Source organism: Ailuropoda melanoleuca, chromosome 4, assembly GCF_002007445.2.
Source record: "Ailuropoda melanoleuca isolate Jingjing chromosome 4, ASM200744v2, whole genome shotgun sequence".
Lineage (NCBI taxonomy): Eukaryota > Metazoa > Chordata > Mammalia > Carnivora > Ursidae > Ailuropoda > Ailuropoda melanoleuca.
This window is the reverse complement of record NC_048221.1, coordinates 93552040-93564683: the sequence shown is the minus strand read 5'-3', so window position 1 is coordinate 93564683 and position 12644 is coordinate 93552040. Positions and strand designations below refer to the sequence as shown.

Here is a 12644-nt window from a genome sequence, read left to right as displayed (position 1 = left end):
CAAATTTTCTATGCATTGTTTATAACAATAAGTACAAAGGATTCATGTTTTATTCAATGGGTTATAACATGTTACTATCATTATTTACTTAATTTGCAAATTATCCCAAATGTAGTCAGTGGGACTCCCTTCAGCTGGCTTCTGAGTCCTTTTTTTTGGGGGGGGCAGCTTTGTTGAGATATAATTCACATACCATACAATTCACCTATTTAAAGTATATAATTCAGTGGTTTTTAGTTGGCTCACAGAGTTGTGCAATCATCCCACAATCAATTTTAGAACATTTTCATCACTCCAATGAGAAGCCTTTAGCTAATCTACTCTCAATCCACCCATGCCTCCAGGCTGTAGGCAATTAATAATCTACTTTCTGTGTCTATAGCTTTACCTATCCTGGACATTTCGTGTAAATGCAATTGTATAACATGTGGTCTTTTGTGACCGGCTTTTCTGAGTTAGCATCATTTTTTCAAGATTCATCCACCTTGTAGCATGTAACAGTCCTTTATTCCTTACTAATGCCAAAGAATGTTCCATTGTATGGACATAATGCATTTTATCCATTCATCAGGTGATGAACTGTTATTACTGTTTTACTGTTATTAATAATGCTGTTGTGAATGTTCTTGTAAAAGTTTTAGTGTGGTCATATGTTTTCCTTTCTCTTGCATATATACCTAGGAGTGGAATTCCTGGGTTGAAGAGTTAACTCTGTGTTTAACTTACTGAGAAACTGCCACACTGTTTTCCAAAGTGTCCACAGCATTTTATGTTTCTACCAGCAATATGTGAGGGTTCCAGTTTTCCCTATATTTTTTTTGTTACTTGATATTATCTGTCTTTTTGATTATAGTCATCCCAGTAGGTGTGAAGTGGTATCTTATTATGGTTTTGACTTACATTTCTCTGATGATTAATGATGTTGACTATCTTTTCATGTGTCTATTGGCCATTTGTATATCCTTCGAGAAATGTCTATTCAGATCCTTTGCCCATTCTTAATTGGGTTACTTGGCTTTATATTATTGAGTTGTAAGGGTTATTTGTATATTCTAGATACAAGTCCCTTATCGGATATATGATTTGCAAATATATCTCCCATTCTGTGGGTTGTCTTGTCATTTCCCCGATAGCGTTCTTTGAAGCACAAACGTATTTACTTTTGATGAAGTCTGATTTATCTATGTCTTTAGTTGCTTATACTTTTGCTATTATATTTAAGAAACCACTGCCAAGTAAAAGGTCATGAAGAACAGGGACTCAGTCAGAGACAAGAGTTTGGGAAGAAAGAAGACATCACTGAGAGGTGCTCTTGGTTTTAGATATATAAAAAGAGCATTGCAGGTCTAGTTAGGCAGTGAGGACTGTCCCCAAGAGCACAGCTGGGCACAGAGGAATAGTCAACCATCCTGGCTAGGGCATGACAGACAGTGGGGCAAGGAGGCCACAAGCTTCCCAAAGCTACCCTGTAGATTCTATCAGTTTCAGAGTCAGAGGCTTTGGAGGGAGGCACAGGGAGTTGTGGGTCCCTGGATGGGAGTAAGACGTGATATGTTTTTATAAAACAGTCACTGCCCCCATCACTGTCCTGGTGTGAATAGATGGACAAGTGGACATTTGCCTGATCACAGACTTATTCACAGTCTGAGTTTCTACTCTCCATGGGGACTACCGGGATGCAGTTTTTTGCTATGTACAGTTTGGGCAGGTCGTGCATTATACAAGGTCACCTGGCCCAGAAGGCACATGGGGACTGAAAACCAGCCCAAGCTAACTTTCACAAGGGTGCTGTGTGGGTTAGAGGTGGACTTGCCTTTGGGCCACAAGGGAGAAGACAGTGCCCAGGGCTCCCTGGCCTCAGGCTCACTAAGGAAACTGTCCAGTGGAGAGTCCACAGGACCTCTTTCTCACAAGTCACCTCTTCCTGAATAGGACACGTTTTCCTTCCCAACAATCCCTCAGCGCTCTGCAGTCCCTCTGGGGAGATCCTACTCCATGTCCCTTTGGGCTGAGCCTGAGTGGGCTGTGCAGTGAACAGAGGGGTAGAATTTTCACAGGCTGCAGGTTGAGGTAAGGGCTGAGCTTCCAGCTGTGTTTTGGGGAGAGAGTTGAGTAGGGCTAATTATATATACCAACTTCTGGCAGTTGAGGCAGGAGCTAGAAAGAGGTGGTGTTCCCTCCTCTTCCTTTTGGATCTACAGCCTCAGCGACAAGACACAAGCACGGATAGAGTCAGGCAGAGTCAAAGACACAGAAGTGGGTGGATACCCAGGCCCAGACAAAGCACTCTCAGGCGAACTAAACACCCGTCTATGGGCTAGATGGACCAGGGGGGCTCAGGGAGGGAGCAGCCCATCCTTCCACACAGCAGGGAGGTCATACTGCTGGCATGGAGCAAACCCCTTGGCTCCATGGGGCTAGAGTCTGAGGGTCTGAACAGATGATTTGAACTGAGGTCTGAGCAGGGGCTTTGTCGGTCCCCAGGGGAAGTCTCAGAATCTCATCCCAACTCAGCACCTTGGCTTCTCCCTGGCTCCCTGAGCAGTCATTTTTATCAGGGCTGCTGCTGTGCCCTAGTAATACCAAGTTGACTAACTCGCACTATCTACCCAGGGGAGCTCACCGAGTCAGTTCCTGTGGTGGGTCGGGGTGAGGGTTACCGGGGGAGGAGATGATGCACCGAATGGCAATAATGATGTAATAAGAAAAGTGCTGGTAAAGGTTAACATTTATTATGCACTTACTTGTGTGCTTGTGAGCTCCGGAATGACCCAGTGAAGTGGGGTCTACTATTCCCATTTAATAGACAGGAAAGCCAGGGCTCAGACAGGCTAGATAGCATGCCTAAAGTCACACAGTAAACGGTGAAGCTGAAAGTCTTTCAGTCTCAGGCGGAAGCCTGTTTCCTCCGCCGCTGCACCACTCGACCCCTGGCCACACCACACGGATGGTAGCGGGGCGAGCATGTAAGCACTCCGTCCGGGGTGGCGGGGACGGCTGGGGTCGCGCCAGGCATGCTTGCTCCGGCCACGTCCTATCTTTCCGCTAATTTTACCCGGAGGCTGGGCGCTTCTCTTCTCTTCCTCGCCGCCCCCAGTTACGTGCCAGCCCACCCTCCAGCCGCGACGTCGTTAGCTCGGGGGCCCAAGCAGCGAGGCGTCCTCGTGTCGCCCCCTGCTGGTTACAAGCTTACGCGACGAGGGGGTTTCGCCCCGCACCGACCACCCTGCGCATGCGCCCTTTATGAGGGCGCCGGCCCTCTTGGTTCTCCCAGCCTCCTCCCGCCGGATCCAGAACAGAGGTGAAGTCGCGGGGGAATGTCTCGAACAGAGGGCAGGCCCGAGACGCTGGTCGCGGGTCTCATTTCTCTGGTTTACCTGTCTGCGCCAGGTGCTGGAGTCCGCTGTCCCTAAACCCCGCTCCTTCCTCAGGGGGCGGCAAGGGGGCGGGACCGAGAGCCCCCTGACCACCTGGAGCCCCGAGAGCGGTGGCCGCGGGGCCAAACGGGCGGCCTATATTGGTTTCCGAGTACCTCCCTGAGTTCTGAGGGTCCCAGGATGATGAAAACGCCCACCTTGTGGTAGTGAACAACAGCAGCCTCCAGCCTAGGCTGCCTGGCACCACCATCCTCCTCCCCTCCGTGTCTTCATTTTCATTGTCTGGTAGGGGGAACAGACATAGGAGCGACTAGCACAGGCTGATAGTAGGAGAAAAACTGAGTGTGAAGTACAAGCCTGGTGCCAGGAGGTCGGGGGTCACCAAGAGGTTGCACCTGAACAAGCATGGTAGACTCTGTACGAGGCCACCAGTAGAACTTTCCTGTGCAAAAGGGCCCTGGGAAGAGAGATGTGGGGGATAGTTCTGATGTGTGTATTCGTGTCTGCTTTGTTCCAGGCCTCGCCTGTCTCTTTCCTGAGCTTCCCGTCATATGTCTTGGCAGGTTGTGGGAGATTAGATCCTTTGAGACCATGGGGTGACAGTTCTTAACTGTGTTCGCCAACTTAAGCAAGAGGACAATCGTTACCTTTAACCGAACAGGTAAAGCATGACAACAAAAATACCAGATATGTTGGAGAAGTTGGGTCCTCCAAAAGATCAGGAGGACAGGCCCTTGCTAGCCCCCTCTTCTGTCCTGTGAGAAGGACTTCCCTGACTGAGTATTAGTCTCCAGGAGAACAGTCACAGAGGAGAGTCAGAGGCTGTTACTCTCATCTCTAAATTTGTTTCTGTGGCTCAGTGTTGTCGTATATGTAAGGCTGGAGGAAATGGCCAATGGCCGTTAATTCACTGACCTGTCAGCATGTGGGATCCTGGTCTCCTCAGGTCACTGGCCCTGGATGTGGTGGACCCCTGTTCAAGACAATGGCTAGGGGACACTCATAAGAGCAAATGTGTGGCTTGTGGGAGTGAGAATCATCTAAAATGAGCCTGGAGGATGCCCCTGGGAATTTGTGGTGTTTTGGATACTGGGCCCACTTTGGCAAAGTAGCATTCTGCAAGGCCAAATGAATGAGCAGAGGAAATATGATAGATACATGAATAATGAAATTGTGTGGTAAAAAGTGATCAGGACCTTAAATCGATTGCCACCAATGTGGGCTGAGAGCTCAGAGGAGAGAGGATCTTCTTGCTGTGGTGTTCGGAGAAGGTTTAATGAAGGAAGTGGCATTTTTTGGTGGGTTGTGAAAATGGAGAGGATTTCAACAGGCTGACAGGGGCAGTGTTGTATCCACCTAAACATTCTAGTCACAGGCTGGGGGAGGACCCTGGAACCTGAAGATAAGATACTGAATGTGTTTTTGAGATATTTATTAGCTTAAAAAATATGACGAAAAATAAAGAGGTACAAAAAAGCATAACAGCTTAAATTCCGTACCCCAGTCCCTAATCACTCAGGTACCCTTTTCAGAAGCCTTCGATAGTGTTAGTTTCTCATGTAACCTTCCAGGTTTTGGTTTCAACAAGGAAAGAAAACTTCATTATTGTTATAGAAACCTAATAGAAACAAGAGAAAAAGGAAGCTACACTTAGATGAAGGTAATAGTAGGCAATAATTGAGAATAAGGCAAAGTTACAACATCCTACCTCATCAGCCAGATAAGCTCCATGGAAACAGCCAGGCTGGAATCCCAAATGAGAGCCAAGGAATGTTATCTGTGCTACTCATGCTGTATGAATAACCTTGGGAGCCCAGTTGTTTAAAACATATTATCTGGCCTCTAGGTCAAAACTGGTGCTTCTGTTCTGGATGCCAAGAGCTACAATCTTGTCTCACATCCCCTCTTGCTCCAGGCTGGGCTGGCCCCCACCTGAATGAAATCCAGGAGGGGAGGCAAACACACATAGCCCAGGCTCCTTAGAAATATCAAAACATGATAATGTAGAAGTGCAGCTTGCTGCAAACTGCATGTAGGCAGACAGACGTTTAACTTCAAACCCTGTTATTTGTCCTATAAATATGGTCCTTATGTGGATGGTCAGTTGGAAGTCTCATCTGAGGGGAGGATGCTCCGCCCAGGCCTCTATCAATTTCATTGCCTTGAAAATGTGTCTCCTGAGCTGGTCGGATGCCCCAGAGAAGTTTCTCCCAGCCCCCTGCTAGGAGGGAAAGGCCAGGTGCCAGCAGGTTGGAGGCCAGTGGAGGAAGAAGGCCGGGCATGAGAGTGGAGGTCTCAGCATTTGATAAGCAAACCCAACTTCTCCTGGTCCCTCTGATTACATCTGAAGGAAGTTGGAATTTTCATAAAAGAATTTTACCAAAGATTGAGGGAGAACAACAATAACAACAAAAAGACACACACACACACACACACACACACACACACACAAAGTAAAGTAAGCAAGTAAGCAAGCATTCTGTAAAAATAGCTTCTGACCCTATGAGAACAGACTCACCTTTAAGACCCCTGGGTTCTTTCCCCGTTCACAGCATCTTTGCCAGGATTACCGTGCTCCAGCCTGGAGTTGACCAGAGAAGGCTGATCCATAATCTCAACTCTGCTCGGTTGACTGTGGCTACCTGGTGCACTTTGCTATGGAACTCTCTCTTTTTTTAGCCTTTTATTATGCATTGTAAAGCAAATACAAAAGTAGAGAGACTAGTTTAATGATTGCTATATACCGATTACCCAGCTTTAACTGACCCATCTTATTTGATCTACATCCCTCTTATTCTCCCTCAAATTGTCTTAAAGCAGATCCCAGATATTATATTTTTATTTATATTATGTATTATTTATTTTATTATATATTGTTTTATTTATATTATATATTGTATTTTTCTATAAAAACTCCAATATGTATCTCTAAGAAGTAAGAACGCTCAAAAACAGAAGTAAGAACTCTTTAGAAAAACCACAACAATTATACCTACAAATTAGTACTAATTCTTGCATTGCCAATATCTGGTCATTGTCTGTATTTCCTATATTATCTCATGTGTCTTTTTACAGGTAGCTTAGTATCCAGACAAACTCCATATACGTTGTATCTATGTGACACATTCTTTTGGGCTTTTAAAATCTGTAACTGTTCAACTTGGGGTGTGTGTGTGTGTGTGTGTGTGTGTGTGTGTGTGCGCATGTGAAGACTAGACTACATATCCTTAGAATTTTTCACTCTGGATTTTGCTGGCCCCTCTGGTGTCTTTGAACATGTTGCTCTGTTCCCTGGCAATTAGCATTAGAGGCCTTATCAGATTCAGGTTTGATTTTTCTTTTCCTGTTTTGGACAATAGAACCTCGTGAGTGGTCCTTGCATCACATCAGGAGGCACTTACCGTCCAGGTGTCTTTCTTTTTGGTGGAGGTCTTCTTTCCCTTGGCAAGAACAGCTTTGGTAGAGTAGGCAAATGTGCAGTCCCCCTGCCACCTGTCTCCTGTTTGCAGGGGTCTCCTCACAACAGGAACCCCGGCATTTCTAAATGTTCTGGACTCTTGGGACTGATCCCATCAGGGCTTGCTGTATTAAACAGTCACAGCCAGTGGGAGAGAGGCCACCTCCACTCTGGCTGGTTTCTGAAGACCAAGACTGATTGTCCGTGTCTGCTCCTCGGGGACAAGGCCATTCCATAAAGCCATCACCTGACTCTCTTTGTTCAAAGAATCTGGCTACTTTATACATTTACTGAAGCCTCATGGGTCCTGGCCCAGGGAGTGAGGGATAGGGAGGCGATTACTAGTATTGCTTGCTACCTTTATTAAGTGGCCTGTAATCCCTGGAAGACCAGGATTCCATTATAACTATCATCCAATCCTACAAAATTTTAAGGAGAACCAGATTCACACACGTTGTAATAACTATACTCTAAGCCTGGGCCTAGAGCAATTCTGTGTCCAGGCAAAGGTAATGGCGCCATCTATGGGCCGCTGCTGGAGAAAGCATGGGTGTAATTTTAAGGAGGGGCAGAGGCAGGGCAGTGGGGAATGGGATTCCAAGCTCTTCCTGTTGATTTTTTTTTTTTTTTATGTTCAGTTAGCCAACATATAGTACATCGTTAGTATTTGATGTAGTGTTCAACATGTTGATTAATGAGGAGCGAGCTCTACAGTGACTTGATCTTTGTTTAATGACCAGATGCACAGCCAGTACTTTGTGGGACACTCGAGGGGACCCTCTGCAGCTCTCTGGAGTTGAGCATCTGTGCAGCTTTCTCCTCTCTGGTTCTCTGTGCTGTGTTCCGTAGCTGCTTCCGTCTTCTTGGACTCTCAGCTCTGTCCCCTCAACTCAGGGAGTGTGCTGGGCTCTGCCTTTTCTTTCCGTACGCTGTGGAAGCTGTCAAGATACAAGCTGGGGCAGCTGTAGGGCTCCCCTCACTTGTTTCCTTCATCTCAGGGATCCCATCTTTCATTGCCTGATGGCCAGTGTCTTTAAGATGGTTGTTTCCTGAATGTTGTCTCTTCTTCCCCTGTTATTCCAGCTTGGCCAGAAGTAGACGTCTTCATTCAACCACTTGAGTTTTGAACGAGGTCAAGCCAAATTCCTGGATGGCTTTAAAGACACCACTAGTGGAGTCTCAGGGCATGTCAGTAGATTGGGGCCCAGCCTCTGCTCTCAGGGTTCACACAGTAAAGACATCATTCCTCCTCACATGAGGTGGGTGTGGTTGGTGTCACAGATGTGTGACACGTCTGGTTTTGTGGTCCCAGGTTACGCACTGAGTGTCAGTACTGGCAGGAAATAGTCTTTCCACTTTGTGGGGCATCTTCTTAGTCTTGGTCAGGGGTCCCTGTGACACAGCCTTCTTTTTTTTTTTAATTTAATTTTATTATATTATGTTAATCACCATACAGTACATCCCCAGATTCCGATGTAAAGTTTGATGCTTCATTAGTTGCGTATAACACCCAGTGCACCATGCAATACGTGCCCTCCTTACTACCCATCACCAGTCTATCCTATTCCCCCACCCCCTCCCCTCTGAAGTCTTCAGTTTGTTTCTCATAGTCCATAGTCTCTCATGTTTCATTCCCCCTTCTGATTACCCCCCTTTTCTTTATCCCTTTCTTCCCCTACCGATCCTCCTAGTTCTTATGTTCCATAGATGAGAGAAATCATATGATAATTGTCTTTCTCTGCTTGACTTATTTCACTTAGCATTATCTCCTCCAGTGCCGTCCATGTTGCAGCAAATGTTGAGAATTCGTTCTTTCTGATAGCTGAGTAATATTCCATTGTATATATGGACCACAGCTTCTTAATCCAGTCATCTGTTGAAGGGCATCTCGGCTCCTTCCATGATTTGGCTATTGTGGACAATGCAGCTATGAACATTGGGGTGCATATGGCCCTTCTCTTTACTACGTCTGTATCTTTGGGGTAAACACCCAGTAGTGCAATGGCTGGGTCATAGGGTAGTTCAATTTTTAACTTTTTAAGGGACCTCCACACTGTTTTCCAGAGTGGCTGTACCAACTTGCATTCCCACCAACAATGTAGGAGGGATCCCCTTTCTCCACATCCTCTCCAACAATTGTTGTTTCTTGCCTTGTCTATCTTTGCCATTCTAACTGGCGTAAGGTGGTATCTCAGTGTGGTTTTGATTTGAATTTCCCTGATGGCTAATGATTTTGAACATTTTTTCATGTGTCTGTTAGCCATTTGTATGTCTTCATTGGAAAAGTGTCTGTTCATATCTTCTGCCCATTTTATGATTTGTTTATTTGTTTCTCGTGTATTGAGTTTGAGAAGTTCTTTGTAGATCTTGGATACCAGTCCTTTATCTGTGGTGTCCTTTGCAAATATATTCTCCCATTCCGTGGGCTGTCTCTTAGTTTTTTTGACTGTTTCCTTGGCTGTGCAGAAGCTCTTTATCCTGATAAAGTCCCATAAGTTCATTTTATCTTTTATTTCTCTTGCCTTTGGAGATGTGTCGTGAAAAAGGTTGCTCTGGCCGATGTCATAGAAGTTGTTGCCTATGTTCTCCTCTAGAATTTTGATGGATTCCTGTCTCACATTGAGGTCTTTCATCCATTTGGAGTTTATTTTTGTGTATGGTGTGAGAGAGTGGTCAAGTTTCATTCTTTTGCATGTAGCTGTCCAATTTTCCCAGCACCATTTATTGAAGAGACTGTCTTTTTTCCACCGGATGTTTTTTCCTGCTTTATCAAAGATTAGTTGCCCAAAGAGCCGAGGGTCCATTTCTGGGTTCTCTATTCTGTTCCATTGGTCGATGTGTCTGTTTTTGTGCCAGTACCATGCTGTCTTTGTGATCACAGCTTTGTAGTACAGCTCGAAATCCGGCATTGTGATGCCCCCAGCTTTGTTTTTCCTTTTCAACAGTTCCTTGGAGATTCGGGGCCTTTTCTGGTTCCATACAAATTTAAGGACTATTTGTTCCAGTTCTTTGAAAAATGTCCTCGGTATTTTGATCGGGATAGCATTGAAAGTGTAGATTGCTCTGGGTAGTATGGACATTTTAACTATGTTAATTCTTCCAATCCATGAGCATGGAATATTTTTCCATCTTTTTATGTCTTCCTCAATATCTTTCAAAAGTGATCTATAGTTTCTAGCATATAGGTCCTTTACGTCTCTGGTTAAGTTAATTCCAAGGTAACGCATGGTTTTTGGTGTTATTGTAAATGGGATGGATTCCCTAATTTCTCTTTCTTCAGTCTCGTTATTCGTGTATAGAAATGCAACTGATTTCTGGGCATTGATTTTGTATCCTGCCACCTTACTGAATTGTTCTATAACTTCTAATAGTTTGGGAGTGGATTCCTTTGGGTTTTCCATATAGAGTATCATGTCATCTGCAAAGAGAGACAGTTTGACTTCTTCTTTGCCGATTTGGATACCTTTGATCCCTTTTTGTCTTCTGATTGCTGTTGCAAGGACTTCTAGTACTATGTTGAATAATAGTGGCGAGAGTGGGCATCCTTGTCGTGTTCCTGATCTTAAGGGAAAGGCTTCCAGCTTTTCCCCATTGAGAATAATGCTTGCAGTAGGCTTTTCATAGATGGCTTTTATGAGATTGAGAAATGTACCCTCTATTCCTACACTCTGAAGGGTTTTAATCAGGAAAGGATGCTGTATTTTGTCAAATGCTTTTTCTGCATCAATTGAGAGGATCATATGGTTCTTGAGTCTTTTCTTGTTGATATGATGTATCACATTGATTGATTTGCGAGTGTTGAACCATGCTTGCATCCCAGGTATGAATCCCACTTGGTCATGATGGATAATCCTTTTAATGTACTGTTGGATTCTATTAGCAAGGATCTTGTTGAGGATTTTGGCATCCATATTCATTAGAGAAATCGGTCTGTAATTCTCCTTTTTGAGGGGGTCTTTGCCTGGTTTGGGGATCAAGGTAATATTAGCCTCATAGAATGAGTTTGGTAGCTTTCCTTCTGTTTCTATTTTTTGAAATAGCTTTAGGAGAATAGGTATTATTTCTTCTTTGAATGTTTGGTAGAATTCCCCAGGAAAACCGTCTGGGCCTGGAGTTTTATTATTTGGAAGGTTGTTTATCACTGACTCAATTTCTTCATAGTTAATTGGCCTATTTAAGAAATCTATTTCTTCCTGTTTCAGTCTTGGTAGTTTATAGGTTTCCAGGAAGGCCTCCATCTCTTCCAGATTGTTTAGTTTTTTGGCATATAGCTGTTGATAAAAGTTTCTAATAATCCTTGCAATTTCAATGGTGCTGGTCGTGACCTCTCCCTTTTCAGTCATAATTTTAATAATCTCAGTCCTTTCTCTTTGTTTTTGGACAAGTTTTGCCAGTGGTCTATCAATTTTATGGATTCTCTCAAAGAACCAGCTTCTAGTCCTGTTGATCTGCTCTACTGTGGTTCTGGTCTCTAATTCATTGATTTCTGCTCTAATCTTGGTCAACTCCTTCCTTGTCAGTGGGTTAGGCCTGTCCCTCTGTTGCTGTTCCAGTTTCTTGAGGTGAGAATATAGAAACTGCATTTTAGATTTTTCTATTCTTTTGAGTGAGGCTTGGATGGCTATGTATTTCCCCCTTAGGACTGCCTTTGCAGTATCCCATAGGTTTTGGACCGTTGTGTATTCATTCTCGTTGGTCTCCATAAATTGTTTAATTTGTTTTTTGATTTCCTGGTTTATCGAGTCATTCTTGAGCAGGATGGTTCTTAGCCTCCAAGTGTTTGAGTTTCTTCCAGGTTTTTCCTTGTGGTTGAGTTCCAATTTCAGAGCGTTGTGGTCTGAGAATATGCAGGGGATAATTTCAATCTTTTGGTATTGGCTGAGACCTGTTTTGTGTCCCAGAGCATGATCTATTCTTGAGAATGTTCCATGGGCATTTGAATAGAATGAGTATTCTTTGGTTCTGGGGTGTAGTGTTCTATATATATCTATGAGGTCCAACTCGTCGAGTATGGCATTCAAAGCCTTTGATTCTTTGCTTAGTTTTTGCCAGGGTGTTCTGTCTATTTCTGATAGTGGGGTGTTGAGGTCCCCTACTATTACTGTGTTCTTATCTATATGTCTCTTTATTTTGGTTAAGAGTTGGCTTGTGTATCTTGCTGCTCCCCTGTTGGGGGCATATATATTAATAATTGTCATATCCACTTGTTGAATACTTCCTTTAAGAATAATATAGTGCCCTTCTGTATCTCTCTCTATGGCCTCTAGTTTAAAATCCAGTCTATCTGATATGAGAATTGCTACTCCAGCTTTCTTTTGAGGTCCATTTGCGTGGAAGATGGTACTCCATCCCCTTACTCTAAGTCTGAATGCATCTTTGGGTTCAAAATGAGTCTCTTGTAGACAGCAAATGGATGGGTCATGTCTTTTTATCCAATCTGCAACCCTGTGGCGTTTTATGGGAGAGTTTAAGCCATTTAGATTGATAGAGATTATTGACAGATATGATTTTAATGATGCCATTTCTCTTTAAAGTCTTTGTATCGGTTGTGACTTGCTGCTCTGTATCACTCTTGGGGCCTTTTTACCTTTATAGAGCCCCCCTTAATATCTCCTGTAGGGCTGGTTTCGTGGTTACGAAATTGGTTAATGATTGGCGATTTTGGAACGTCTTTATTTCTCCATCAATTCTGAATGACAGCTTTGCTGGATAAAGGATCCTTGGCTGCATGTTTTTCTCTGAAAGAGCTTTAAAAATGCCCCCCCAAGCCTTTCTCTCATTCCAGGTCTCTGTAGACAGGTCTGACGTAA

At 44.1% G+C, this 12644-nt stretch overlaps 1 protein-coding gene across 6 annotated transcripts in view; it reads left to right on the top strand.

Annotated features, from left to right (window-relative positions):
- The window catches only part of CD207 (CD207 molecule), a 58619-nt gene that overhangs the window by 15376 nt on the left and 30599 nt on the right, over positions 1-12644 (top strand). For 3 of the 6 annotated variants that reach the window (XM_034659332.1, XM_019794865.2, XM_034659331.1), the window contains exon 2: positions 3895-4038. The exons of the other annotated variants lie outside the window; for them this stretch is intronic. The gene's annotated coding sequence lies outside the window, so the exon portion shown is untranslated. The remainder of the gene's footprint in view (positions 1-3894; positions 4039-12644) is intronic. 6 annotated transcript variants of the gene reach the window in all.